Consider the following 15,978-nt stretch of genomic DNA (forward strand, 5'->3'; position numbering starts at 1 on the left):
TGGATAAATAACTGGATAAAAGATAGGGAGCAACGAGTAGCAGTAAATGGATCATACTCAGATTGGACAAAGGTAATCAGTGGCGTCCCCCAGGGATCAGTACTGGGCCCTGTTCTTTTTAATATTTTTATAAATGACTTGGAGCAAGGATTAAATAGCGACATCTCTATTTTTGCAGATGATACTAAGTTAAGTAAGGTCATTAGGTCAGAGCAGGATGAACTCTCTTTGCAAAGGGATTTGCTAAAATTAGAACTATGGGCAAGTGAATGGAAAATGAGATTTAATACGGAAAAATGTAAGGTTCTACATTTTGGAAGTAAAAATAAGCAGGCTATGTATTTTTTAAGTGGGACAAGACTTAGCCAAACACAGGAGGAAAGGGATTTGGGAGTAGTAATAGATAACAAGCTAAAGATGAGTGCACAATGCAGGGCAGCGGCTTCAAAGGCTAATAAGATACTAGCATGTATTAAAAGAGGCATTGATTCAAGGGAGGAAAGCATAATTCTGTCATTATATAAAGCCCTGGTAAGACCTCACCTTGAGTTTGGAGTGCAGTTCTGGGGACCGATTGCTAAAAAAGATATTGCAGAACTAGAAAAAGTTCAGAGAAGGGCCACAAAGCTAATAAGGGGATTGGAGAAATTAACCTATGAGGAGAGGCTAGCCAAACTGGGTCTGTTCTCTTTAGAAAAAAGGCGCTTGAGAGGTGACATGATTACTTTATATAAATATATTCAAGGCCCATATACAGAGATGGCAGAAGCTCTTTTTATTCCAAGAAAATTGGTTCTGACAAGAGGTCATAATTTAAGGTTGGAGGAAAGGAGATTTAATCTCCTGCAACGGAAACGTTTTTTCACTGTAAGAGCAATAAAATTGTGGAACTCATTACCAAAGGAGGTAGTGAATGCCAATACCATAGATACATTTAAAAATAGTCTGGATAAATTTCTGTATATAAACAAAATTCATGGATATGATTGCTAGTATTAAATGGGTCACATTTTAATGGGGTTATTTAAGCTTAACTGGAGCTTTTTGTAAGTATTTTAGATTTGTATAGGTTGAACTCGATGGACTTCAGTCTTTTTTCAACCTTATCTACTATGTTATGATAGGGTTAGTGAGGCGGATTAGGGGTTAATAACTTTATTATAGTAGCGCTCAGGTCCGCTCGGCAGATTAGGGGTTAATAAGTGTAGGTAGGTGTCGGCGACGTTGTGGGGGGCAGATTAGGGGTTAATAAATATAACATAGGGGTCGGCGATGTTAGGGGCAGAAGATTAGGGGTACATAGGGATAACGTAGGTGGCGGCGATTTGCGGTCGGAAGATTAGGGGTTAATTATTTTAAGTAGCTTGCGGCGACGTTGTGTGGGGCAAGTTAGGGGTTAATAAATATAATATAGGGGTCGGCGGGGTTAGGGGCAGCAGATTAGGGGTACATAAGTATAACGTAGGTGGCGGTCGGCAGATTAGGGGTTAAAAATTTTAATCGAGTGGCGGCGATGTGGGGGGACCTCGGTTTAGGGGTACATAGGTAGTTTATGGGTGTTAGTGTACTTTAGGGTACAGTAGTTAAGAGCTTTATGAACCGGCGTTAGCCAGAAAGCTCTTAACTCCTGCTTTTTTCAGGCGGCTGGAATCTTGTCGTTAGAGCTCTAACGCTCACTGCAGAAACGACTCTAAATACCAGCGTTAGAAAGATCCCATTGAAAAGATAGGCTACGCAAATGGCGTAGGGGGATCTGCGGTATGGAAAAGTCGCGGCTGTAAAGTGAGCGTTAGACCCTTTAATCACTGACTCCAAATACCAGTGGGCGGCCAAAACCAGCGTTAGGAGCCTCTAACGCTGGTTTTGACGGCTACCGCCGAACTCTAAATCTAGGCCTTAGATTTTTACTGTGTATCAATTGGTTTTCTATTTTTATCCAGAGTTTCAAATTCCCTCCATTTTGCCAATTTTTGATTCTCTGCAAAAAAAACAGCTTTCTGATTTTTTTCAAGATTTGGTACCCCAAGTCCACCCATATTCCTAGGTTTACACATAATATTTATATATAACTCTTGGTTGTATTCTACCCCAGATGTATTTTAAAATGATCTTCTGGAGGTCGGGAATTAAATCTATAGGCAATGGTATTGGTAACGTTTGTAATAGATATAATATTCTTGGGAGAAAATATTTATTTGTGTTATATTATTTCTGCCCAGCCATGATATTTATTATAATACCAAATTATAAGATCTTTTTGTATATTATTTTTAAGTTGTAAGTAATTAGTTTTATACATAGTGTCCTTATTTGGGGAGAGAAATACCCCAAGATATTTTAAACTAGATACTCTATTATAGGGACATATTTTTGTTAGTTCATTCATCTCATCTTCCTGTATGTTAATACTCAAGATTTTTTCAAATTAACCTGGAAATTAGATATCTCTCCATATGTCTCAAGTTCTTTTATTATTGTTAAGATTGATGTCATGGGTTTTGATACTATAAATGTAATATCATCTGCAAACAATGAAATTTTGTACTTCTACTGTTGTATTTTTATCCCCTTTATCTGCTCATTTTGCTGTATATGGATAGCTAGTATCTCTATATATATTACAAACAAAATTGGTGACAGGGGACAACCTTGTCTAGTTCCATTAGTTAACCCAAATGACTCTGAAAATAAACCATTTAGCTTGACTTTTGCAGTTATATTAGTATAGAGGGCCATAATAATTTCTAGTTATCATAGCTATCCCTATGCCAAAGCATTGTAAAGCTTTTTCCATAAATTTCCAATTAACACGGTCAAAGGCCTTCTCTGCATCTGTGGAGAGCATTACTGCTGATATCCTTTTGACTTCTGCGAATCTCATTAATTGTAAGGCCTTGACCGTGTTGTCCCTTGCTTCTCTATTTGTCACAAATCCTAACTGGTCCAAGTTAATAATATTGGGTAGTATAATTTTTATTCTATTAGCTAGTATTTTAGCATATATGTTCAAATCAATATTAAGGAGTATTACTACAATCTGGGCTTCAAGCATACTTTTAGAAAAAGTTTCCCCTCTATCTATTGCTAAGAATAATTTATGTAAATGGAGTATTAGCTCATTTCTATAATTTTTTGTAATATTTGCTTGTAAATCTGTTGATTTTCCAGTTTTTAGCTCTAGTATGGCTTTCTCGTTTTCCATAGCGCTAATTGCATTTTCCAAGTCTATATTATGTTCCTCATTAATCTTTTTTCCAGACAGTGCGGAAAAATATATTTCCATGTTATCTCCCTGTTTTTTTCCCACCTTCTGATTGTTTATACTTATGTATATTATATAGCTTATAATAAAATCTCCTAAATTGGTCGGCAATTTCCTCACTAGAATTGTACCTCTTTTTTCCTTATCTTTTATTGAGTATATATTATTTTTCATATTATTTTTCTTAATTGCTCTTGCTAGCAACTTCCCTGTTTTGTTTCTTTCTGTATAATATTTTTGTTTCAAAAATATTGCTTGCTTTTTGTTTTCAGGCTCTGTTTTATGTCTCTCTTCACTAACTTGTAAGTTTTTAAGTAGATCTTTCATTTTTTGTCTCTTTAATTAATTGCATAAGCTTTTTGTCTAATAAATTTCCCCCGAATAACACACTTATGTGCATCCTGTAACGTCTGTTTTTATTTCTGGGGTGTTATTTAACCCTTTCACTACCGGGAATTCCAGACAAAAACTTGCCCAAAATACCAGAGCATTTTTAGAATTTTTTTAATCACTCTATTTAAACAGAAATAGAGCCTTGTTTTTTTGATTGACCTATCAAATATATATATATATATATATATATATATATATATATATATATATATATATATATATATATATATTTTAAGTAGACAACCCAACGTATTGATCTAGGCCCATTTTGGTATATTTCATGCCACCATTTCACCGCCAAATGCTATCAAATTGGTAGTTATTTCACAAACTTTGGGTTTCTCACACAAATTATGGCACAAATGTTTGTAAACAAACAGCTCTCTTCCCTCCCCCACTGGTCACCCCCATCTTAAGTACTGGCAGACAGTTTGCAAAATAAAAAAAAATAAAAGCTTTTTTTTTTTTTCTGCAGTGTAGGATTGCCCTAGCCCTCAAACCTCCCTGATCCCCCCTAAAAAATCTCCCCTGCCCTAACTATTGTCACCATCTTAGGTACTGGCATCTATCTTTATTTTTTTTTTATTATATTTTTTATTTATTAGTAATTGTATTTTACTTTTCCGTAGCTTAGTGTAAACCCCACCTCCCCCCACCCGCAATCTTTATTTTAGGGCTCCCTCAACCCCTTTTCCATAGTGTAGCTGCCCCATCCCTCCCTGTCCCTTTAAAAAAAAATCATCCAGCGTAGGGCCCCTCCCACTTCCTCCCGCCTCCCCTGCTGGGCCACCCGACCGCCTCCTGCCCACACCTCCCGCCAGCTCCAGCACAAGATCGTTACAGATGGTGACACACACAGTGTCACCGTCTATAGCGATCAGGCATCTGCCCTCATATGGAGGTGGTGCATTGATCTTGCTCCGGGTCCATATGCGGGACATGCCTGAAGCTTTAGGAGCTCCAGATCTCAGCTGTAACTTAATAGCCGAGACTGCTGGAGCATCCTGAAGTGACAATGTATATATAAGTGGTGCAGTACAATAGCCAAAGTACCGCACAACATACAGTGTGGCAAAAAAGTATTTAGTCAGCCACCAATTGTGCAAGTTCTCCCACTTAAGAAGATGAGAGAGGCCTGTAATTTTCATCATAGGTATACCTCAACTATGAGAGACAAAGGCCTCTATTTATCAAGGTCTGTCGGACCTGATCCCCTCAGTGCGGATCAGGTCCGACAGACCTCGCTGAATACGGCAAGCAATACACTCGCCGTATTCAGCATTGCACCAGCATCTCACAAGAGCTGCTGGTGCAACGCCGCCCCCTGCAGACTCGTGGCCAATGGGCCACCAGCAGGGGGTGTCAATCAACCCGATCGTACTCGATCGGGTTGATTTCCGGTGATGTCTGTCCACCTGCTCAGAGCAGGAGGACAGGTTATGGAGCAGCGGTCTTTGTGACTGCTGCTTCATCACTGCTGTTTCTGGCGAGCCTGCAGGCTCGCCAGAAACACGGGGCATCAAGTTCCATTCTGAGCTTGATAAATATGCCCCACAATGTGGAAACAAATCCAGACAATCACACTTTCTGATTTGGAAAGAATTTATTTGCCTATTATGGTGGAAAATAAGTATTTGGTCACCTACAAACAAGCAAGATTTCTAACTCTCAAAGACCTGTATCTTCTTCTTTAAGAGGCTCCTATGTCCTCCACTCATTACCTGTATTAATGGCACCTGTTTGAACTTGTTATCAGTATAAAAGACACCTGTCCACAACCTCAAACAGTCACACTCCAAACTCCACTATGGTGAAGACCAAAGAGCTGTCGAAGGACACCAAAAACAAAATTGTAGACCTGCACCAGGCTGGGAAGACTGAATCTGCAATAAGCAAGCAGCTTGGTGTGAAGAAATCAACTGTGGGAGCAATAATTAGAAAATGGAAGACATACAAAACCACTGATAATCTCCCTCGATCTGGGGCTCCACGCAAGATCTCATCCCGTGGGGTCAAAATGATCACAAGAACGGTGAGCAAACATCCCAGAACCACACGGGGGGGACCTAGTGAATGACCTGCAGAGAGCTGGGACCAACGTAACAAAGGCTACCATCAGTAACACACTACGCCGCCAGGGACTCAGATCCTGCAGTTCCAGATGTGTCCCCCTGCTTAATCCAGTACATGTCCGGGCCCGTCTGAAGTATGCTAGAGAGCATTTGGATGATCTAGAAGCGGATTGGGAGAATTTCATATGGTCAGATGTAACCAAAGTAGAACTGTTTGGTAGAAACACAACTCGTCGTGTTTGGAGGAGAGAGAATGCTGAGTTGCAACCAAAGAACACCATACCTACTGTGAAGCATGGGGTGGCAACATCATGCTTTGGGGCTGTTTCTCTGCAAAGGGAACAGGACGACTGATCTGTGTACATGAAAGAATGAATGGGGCCATGTATCGTGAGATTTTGAGTGCAAACCTCCTTCCATCAGCAAGGGCATTGAAGATGAAACGTGGCTGGGTCTTTCAGCATCACAATGATCCCAAACACACCGCCCGGGCAACGAAGAAGTGTCTTCGTAAGAAGCATTTCAAGGTCCTGGAGTGGCCTAACCAGTCTCCAGATCTCAACCGCATAGAAAACCTTTGGAGGGAGTTGAAAGTCCTTGTTGCCCAGCGACAGCCCCAAAACATCACTGCTCTAGAGGAGATCTGCATGCAGGAATGGGCCAACATACCAGCAACAGTGTGTGACAACCTTGTGAAGACTTACAGAAAATGTTTGACCTCTGTCATTGCCAACAAAGGATATATAACAAAGTATTGAGATGAACTTTTGATATTGACCAAATACTTATTTTCCACCATAATTTGCAAATAAATTCTTTTCAAATCAGACAATGTGATTGTCTGGATTTGTTTCCACATTTTGTCTCTCATAGTTGAGGTATACCTATGATGAAAATTACAGGCCTCTCTCATCTTCTTAAGTGGGAGAACTTGCACAATTGGTGGCTGACTAAATACTTTTTTGCCCCACTGTATATATATGTCGTTTTGGGTGAAGGGGTTAAATCAAAATAATCTTTTATGTGTTCCTTTACTTGGGATTTTACTTCCTTATTTTCTAAAAGAAATTCGTCCAACCTCCAGCTGAATGTATCTGTTGACTAGTTTAGCCATTTCAGAGTAATATATATATAGGTGAATGGTCATACCATGTTATAGGTAATATATTTATCTCCATTATCAGGGATAAGTCTTTCGAATCTGTACAGAAATAATCAATCCTAGAGTAAACCATATGTGGTTTTAAAATAAAAAGTATAATTTCTTACATTAGGATTTAAGATTCTAAATATATCATACATGGAAATTTTCCTTACATTTTTATTATCCTGTTTAATAGTTTTTTATGGTAAAGATGATTTTTTCGATTACCAGTCAATAAGTGGGTTTAATGGTGTATTAAAATCCCCTCCAATTATTGTTATACCTTTGAGTAGATCCCATAATTTACTTTAATTTTTTTGGAAAAAGGGATCTTGTGACTTATTTGGTACGTAGATATTAAATAGTGTTATTGCTTTCCCAAATAACAGCCCTAAAAGACCTATATATCTTTCTTCTGGGTTATCAACTCTATCCACAAATTTAAACATAATATTTTTATTAAATATGATGCCACTCCATTTGTATTATTCTTTTTGTTAGATGCAAAATAAGCTGTCATATTTATTGTTGATCCATTTGGGTTCAAAACCTTTTTTAAAATGTGTTTCTTGGACAAATATTATTCCCCTTTCGTTCTCTCAAAATCTCTAAGAGTGCAAGACCTTTTACAGGGATTATTTAACCCTTTAACATTTAGTGAAATTATTTTAACATCACTAGACATTATTTCTATGACTTTTCCAACTAATATTTATTAAACATAAGTAGGTTCCCCCTATTCTTTTAATATATAGTAAGCAAAATTTATTATCTTTCATTGCAGGATAAGTATCAAAAAAAGTAAAGAAAAAGAAAAACTTTAAAAACTAAACCATCTAATGGTTGTGAGATTGTTTGATGACTTACACTCCCCGATGTTCAAGGAGAAAGGTAAAGAGAGAAAAAAAAGTGTCCTGCAAAAATCAGGGAGACAAGATCGACTCTTGCCGAGAAACCCCCCCCAAAAAAACAAAACGTACCTAACTGAACTCACCTATTGACAGTATGTGAAAGGAGGAAATAAAAAAGGTGCCTTACAAAAATCAGGGAGGCATGGTCGCCACTTAACAACATGTGAAGGAAGAAAAAAATATATATATATATTTATATATATATATATATATATATATATATATATATATATATATATATTAAACACACATGGTACTCAAAACTAATCTCCAGTATTATATATGCTCATCATATCGCATTGAAGCTTATCATAACTGTCTTCTGTTATTTTTGGTCATTATACTCCAACGTTCTCGCTTATCATTTAAATTATCCACAGAACTTGCTATTCTGCCAGAGACCAAAGGAGTGTTTATATCAAACTTTAATTTTTCTTTAAATGCCTGAAAGTCTTGTTCATTTCTATAGATAGGTTAACTATTAAGCTAAAAGGGTATCTCCATCTGTATCTTATCTTTTTTCTTTGTAGAACACTTGTGATATATCTTTTTTCTCTCCTTTTTTTGAGTGTGGCATAACTTAGATCTGGGAAAATCTGCAGTAAATTACTTCTGAAATGTATATCTTGGTAAGTTCTTGCTGCTTTCAATATAGCTTCTTTATCTTCAAATTTATAAAATGTTATGATCACATCTCTCATATTGTTTTTTATTTGCCACAGTTCTATATACTTTCTCAATGTCTATTTCTGCTTCATATGAGCCTTTAATATAATTTGAAAAAGTTCTTACAGATATAGGGGCCGATTAACTAAAGTGCAGATGGACATGATACGCTGTAGCGTATCATGTCCACCGCACATCGATAAATGCCTACAGCATACGCTGTCGGCATCTATCATTGCACAAGCAGTTCTTATGAACTGCCTGTGCAATGCCGCCCCTTGCAGATTCATGGTCAATCGGCCACTAGCAGGGGTGTCAATCAGCCAGATCGTATAGGATCGGGCAGATTGAAGACCGCAGCCTCAGAGGCAGTAGACAAGTTATGGAGCAGTGGTCTTTAGACCGCTGCCTCATAACTACTGTTTCCGGCAAGCCCGAAGGCTCACGCCAAAACAGGGGCATCAAGCTCCATTTGGAACTTGATCATTCGGCCCCCTGGTCTTAGTTATTCTGTTTCCACAGAGTTAGGTATGCCTTCTCGCTCTGTCTTCCATATCTGTTACTTTATCTTGTATCGTTAGTATCAGATTTTTTTGTTCAACAATTTGTTTTTGTAATATGTCCATTTTCCTACCTATTTCTTCATTTCTGTTCACAAGCAAGTTAACTCTATTGCCTATTTCCATTATATCTTTTTAATTAATAGTTGTTTAATTTATAATGCACTCTTTTATTGATTTTATTTCTTCCTTGGTGGATAGGGAATCTAAGTCTGGTGTTGTGATACATATGATTTATTCTCTCTTGAATAGTTTTATCAGCGCAGTTACTTTCAGTTTTACGGTGGGGGGAGGAGCTAGCTGCGCGTGTGGTATGGCAGCTTACTGAGAATGCTCCTCGTAGACACTGATGTTTGAGGAGGTGAAGTGGAGATGTAAATAATCTATATGGAAGGAATTTGGTGGCGCTATACAAATAAATGAAAATAATAATAATAATAATTTTTGCTACAAACATGCCGAAAAGATAAAAATGAAATATACTTTTGTCAGCTGAATCACTCGAGCCAAGAGATCAGGAACGCTGTGAGACGCCGTAAATCTCAATACGTGTGACCCGGCACGTGACAAGGAGACCCTGTGCGGCATAACCAAGGGACAGAGAAGCTGCAGTCCCAGGAAGAGACGCTGACAGTGCAAGGGCAGAGTAACCCCACTATATGGAAGCCTGCCAGACTCCTGGCGCTGGAAGAGAAAGCAAAGACTCTGGCAGGGAGAGTGAGCTGTCCCAAGAGCAGCAAGGAAAAGTATTCTCAGTTTGGGCTACAGGAGGAAAGCCCAGATAAGGAAAGAGCCAGCAGTTGTGGACACTAGCTGAAGAGCAAGGCTTAAGAAGGCCAAATTTTACAAATCCGAGGTACCAAATTATACATATATATTAAAGGGACACTGAACCCAAAATTTTTCTTTCGTGATTCAGATAGAGCATGCAATTTTTTTTTTTTTAATACTTTTATTTATAATCCAAGACATTATCCATGAACCAATGTTAACAAAATTTAAACACATAATCATAATCAAAAGAAATTATACATATGTTCATTCACATAATACTATATTTAATTATACATACTAGTATATTTTAACTAATCAGCGTATTAGTATAACATAATCAATCTACTCAATAACACTTCTTGGAGTTTTTTTAGTTTTTTCCAACCTTCCCTGAACCCTCTCCTCCCTCCCCCCCCCCCCATGCGGAAAGGCAATCTACCTAAACCACAATCTCACGAGGAAGGGAAGAGGGAAAAAAAAAAAAAAAAAAAAAAAAAAAAACCCCAACTCTACCACTATCTCTTCCTTAAGCTTACCAATTCCCTAGTAAAACAATTTCTGTATTCCTGAAAGGAAAGATTATATGATTAATTTCTGCCACAGGGAATATCCTTAAAAAAAACTGCCCATTTATCAAAAAAATCTTTTGATGTCCTGATCGTTGTTTAGGTCCGCATCTCTCTGCTCTAAAATACATTGCTTTTTTATGCTGTTTTTAATCTCAGGGATGCTTGGAATTGCAGGACTTTTCCACTTTTTACAAATTAAATATCTAGTAGCGAGGATTGTTGATATTATTATACCTTCGTTATTTTGTCTACCAGATTCTTTCCTAAGACAAAATATTATCTGATATAATGTTAATGTAAGACCTGTTATCTTTAGCACATTTTTAAGCCAGTATTCGACCTTAGCCCATAAATTTTTAATCTTTGGGCAATACCAGAACATATGTGCTAAATCAGCTGCCTGGAGCGAGCATTTCGGACATTTATTGAACCCTCTATTGGTACATCTGAAGCCTCTCCTAGGGGTAAAGTATGCCCCATGCAAAAGCTTTACGTGCGCCTCTCTCCAGGTTGCAGATAATGTTACTTGGGCAATTTTCTTGATTGATAACTGAATAGTTTTCCTTTCAATATTATTCTGGGGAATTAATATATCCCAATAAACAACCATGTTTGCCAGTATTGAAGCCCCTTTATTTGTACTCAGAAGATGATAACACGGCGCAATCAACATATGACCATTTCTTGTTAAAACCAACCAATTCTCCAATGTGCCCAATCCCCAGTCCCAGCCCTCTCTCCTGACCAAATCCTGGACAAAGTGTCTCAGTTGCAGATATGCAAAGAAGTCCTTATTGGACAAATCAAAGTCCATTTTTAATTTCTGAAATGTTTTTATACATTTCCCTTCTTGATCTATTATTTGAATTACCTTTGATAATCCAGCAGTGTGCCATTTTCTAAATACCTCCGAATACAGACCGGCTTGAAATATGGGGTTTCCTATTATAGGCAAAAGATAAGAGACTTTATTATTAATAGTTAGAAACGATGCTATTTTATGCCAGGCTTTGAGTGGGTTAAAAATGGTTTTAAATTTTTTAATTTCTGCTGGAATGTCTTTAAGTTCTAGATGTGTCAACGCAACTGGAGAGTACGGGTGACACACACTAGACTCAAGGTCATTATTCAGTACATAATTATTAGTTGAGATCCAGTCTACTACTATTCGAGCTAGAAAGGAAAAATTATAAAACCTTATATCTGGCAGAGCGAGACCTCCACTCTCTCTTGGTGCCGTCAGTTTCATAAGGGATATCTTTGACCTTTTATTTTGCCACAAAAACTGAATAAGAGAGGTATTGATCGATCGAATATCTTTCCCTAAAAGGATTATTGGTGTATTTTGAAGTATGTAGAGTAATTTTGGAAGGAGGGCCATCTTAAAAAGAGCTATCCTTCCAGAAAGTGATAATGGAAGTTTTTGCCAGATCAGGAGCTTTTCCTTAATTGTTTTAACTACTGGGGGGATATTAAGCGCGTAAAGATCTGAAGTTCTTGTCGGAATGTGAATCCCTAAATATTTGAAAGAGTCTGTTACTTGATGAAAGGGGGTTTCCAATATAGAAGTATTAGTCTTCCTAAGCCAAAATATCTCTGATTTAGCCATGTTTACTTTATATCCAGAGAATGATCCAAAATGTTCCAGTATCTGGAAAAGTTTTGGTAGATTCAATTTGGTATTTGCCAGATAAAGCAGCAGGTCATCTGCATACAGACCTATTTTTATTTCAGTATTACGAATTTTTATACCATCCAAAAGATGGCGAATTTTAATTGCCAAGGGTTCAATGGAGATATTGAATAAGAGTGGGGAGAGAGGACACCCCTGCCTTGTCCCCCCTACCTAGTAAGATAGAAGAGGAAGTAGTATTATTCACTATCAGTTTTGTAGAAGATTGTTTATATAAATTTCCGATAAATTCAAGGAAATTACCTCCGAAACCGAATCGCCTTAATGATGTTTTAATATGTTTGTGAAATATTGAATCAAAGGCTTTTTCAGCGTCGATAGAGATGATAGCAAGATCAGGTGTGTCCTCCCCCCCCGCTACTGGGTGTAATCTCAAAATATTCTGTTACTAACAATACTTCTCTAATTTTTGCGGCCGAATTACGATTATTTAAAAAGCCTGATTGGTCAGTATGAATAATTTCTGGAAGTCTTGACGCTAGAATTGCAGTCTTGACGCTAGAATTGCAGTGAGGATTTTATAATCGGCGTTTAACAAGGCAATTGGTCTGTAAGATTCTTTACAATTAGGGTCCTTTCCGCCCTTTAGTATTAGAGTTGTATATGAACTAGAGAATGATGGAGAAATCGAGTTACCCTTTGTGAAAAAACTATTAAAAAGTGTACAGAGATGCGGGGAAACTTCACTAGATAGTATCTTATAAAATTCACTAGGGAGACCGTCTGGACCTGCTGCCTTATTGAGAGAGAGCTCAGATATTATCTTCTCTATTTCTTCTATAGAAATAGGAGCATTTAGGTTATTAGACATTTCTACTGTAATTGTCGGATACGTAATATCTCTCCAGAAATCTAAAGATTTCTGTGGATCGCTTGTTTTAAATGAATAAAGCTCCTGATAATATTCATAAAATATATTTAAAATTTCATCAGGTTTGGAAGTTTGTAATCCTTTATTATGCAGTTTGTCTATTACAGGTTGTTTTTTCTCGTTTTTGATTAATTTGGCTAGCATCTTACCCGATTTATTCCCGTATTTATATAATTTAGCCTGCATTCTTAATTCTCTTTGGCCTAGATTTAGAGTTCGGCGGTAGCCGTCAAAACCAGCGTTAGAGGCTCCTAACGCTGGTTTTGGGCGCCCGCTGGTATTTGGAGTCAGTGATTAAAGGGTCTAACGCTCACTTTTCAGCCGCGACTTTTCCATACCGCAGATCCCCCTACGCCATTTGCGTAGCCTATCTTTTCAATGGGATCTTTCTAACGCTGGTATTTAGAGTCGTTTCTGCAGTGAGCGTTAGAGCTCTAACGACAAGATTCCAGCCGCCTGAAAATAGCAGGAGTTAAGAGCTTTCTGGCTAACGCCGGTTTATAAAGCTCTTAACTACTGTACCCTAAAGTACACTAACACCCATAAACTACCTATGTACCCCTAAACCGAGGTCCCCCCACATCGCCGCCACTCGATTAAAATTTTTAACCCCTAATCTGCCGACCGCCACCTACGTTATACTTATGTACCCCTAATCTGCTGCCCCTAACACCGCCGACCCCTGTATTATATCTATTAACCCCTAACTTGCCCCCCACAACGTCGCCGCAAGCTACTTAAAATAATTAACCCCTAATCTTCCGACCGCAAATCGCCGCCACCTACGTTATCCCTATGTACCCCTAATCTGCTACCCCTAACATCGCCGACCCCTATGTTATATTTATTAACCCCTAATCTGCCCCCCACAACGTCGCCGACACCTACCTACACTTATTAACCCCTAATCTGCCGAGCGGACCTGAGCGCTACTATAATAAAGTTATTAACCCCTAATCCGCCTCACTAACCCTATCATAAATAGTATTAACCCCTAATCTGCCCTCCCTAACATCGCCGACACCTACCTTCAATTATTAACCCCTAATCTGCCGACCGGAGCTCACCGCTATTCTAATAAATGTATTAACCCCTAAAGCTAAGTCTAACCCTAACACTAACACCCCCCTAAGTTAAATATAATTTTTATCTAACGAAATAAATTAACTCTTATTAAATAAATAATTCCTATTTAAAGCTAAATACTTACCTGTAAAATACATCCTAATATAGCTACAATATAAATTATAATTATATTATAGCTATTTTAGGATTAATATTTATTTTACAGGCAACTTTGTAATTATTTTAACCAGGTACAATAGCTATTAAATAGTTAAGAACTATTTAATAGTTACCTAGTTAAAATAATTACAAATTTACCTGTAAAATAAATCCTAACCTAAGATATAATTAAACCTAACACTACCCTATCAATAAAATAATTAAATAAACTACCTACAATTACCTACAATTAACCTAACACTACACTATCAATAAATTAATTAAACACAATTGCTACAAATAAATAACATTAAATAAACTATCTAAAGTACAAAAAATAAAAAAGAACTAAGTTACAGAAAATAATAAAATATTTACAAACATAAGAAAAATATTACAACAATTTTAAACTAATTACACCTACTCTAAGCCCCCTAATAAAATAACAAAGCCCCCCAAAATAAAAAATTCCCTACCCTATTCTAAAATACAAATATTACAAGCTCTTTTACCTTACCAGCCCTGAACAGGGCCCTTTGCGGGGCATGCCCCAAGAATTTCAGCTCTTTTGCCTGTAAAAAAAAAACATACAATACCCCCCCCCCAACATTACAACCCACCACCCACATACCCCTAATCTAACCCAAACCCCCCTTAAATAAACCTAACACTACCCCCCTGATGATCTTCCTACCTTGTCTTCACCATGCCAGGTTCACCGATCCGTCCTGGCTCCAAGATCTTCATCCAACCCAAGCGGGGGCTAGACATCCACTGAAGAAGTCCAGAAGAGGGTCCAAAGTCTTCCTCCTATCCGGCAAGAAGAGGACATCCGGACCGGCAAACATCTTCTCCAAGCGGCATCTTCTATCTTCTTCCATCCGATGACGACCGGCTCCATCTTGAAGACCTCCAGCGCGGATCCATCCTCTTCTTCCGACGACTAGACGACGAATGACGGTTCCTTTAAGGGACGTCATCCAAGATGGCGTCCCTCGAATTCCGATTGGCTGATAGGATTCTATCAGCCAATCGGAATTAAGGTAGGAATTTTCTGATTGGCTGATGGAATCAGCCAATCAGAATATAGTTCAATCCGATTGGCTGATCCAATCAGCCAATCAGATTGAGCTCGCATTCTATTGGCTGATCGGAACAGCCAATAGAATGCGAGCTCAATCTGATTGGCTGATTGGATCAGCCAATCGGATTGAACTATATTCTGATTGGCTGATTCCATCAGCCAATCAGAAAATTCCTACCTTAATTCCGATTGGCTGATAGAATCCTATCAGCCAATCGGAATTCGAGGGACGCCATCTTGGATGACGTCCCTTAAAGGAACCGTCATTCGTCGTCTAGTCGTCGGAAGAAGAGGATGGATCCGCGCTGGAGGTCTTCAAGATGGAGCCGGTCGTCATCGGATGGAAGAAGATAGAAGATGCCGCTTGGAGAAGATGTTTGCCGGTCCGGATGTCCTCTTCTTGCCGGATAGGAGGAAGACTTTGGACCCTCTTCTGGACTTCTTCAGTGGATGTCTAGCCCCCGCTTGGGTTGGATGAAGATCTTGGAGCCAGGACGGATCGGTGAACCTGGCATGGTGAAGACAAGGTAGGAAGATCATCAGGGGGGTAGTGTTAGGTTTATTTAAGGGGGGTTTGGGTTAGATTAGGGGTATGTGGGTGGTGGGTTGTAATGTTGGGGGGGGGGGTATTGTATGTTTTTTTTTACAGGCAAAAGAGCTGAAATTCTTGGGGCATGCCCCGCAAAGGGCCCTGTTCAGGGCTGGTAAGGTAAAAGAGCTTGTAATATTTGTATTTTAGAATAGGGTAGGGAATT

The sequence above is a fragment of the Bombina bombina genome, chromosome 5 (genome assembly GCF_027579735.1).
Source record: "Bombina bombina isolate aBomBom1 chromosome 5, aBomBom1.pri, whole genome shotgun sequence".
Taxonomy (NCBI): domain Eukaryota; kingdom Metazoa; phylum Chordata; class Amphibia; order Anura; family Bombinatoridae; genus Bombina; species Bombina bombina.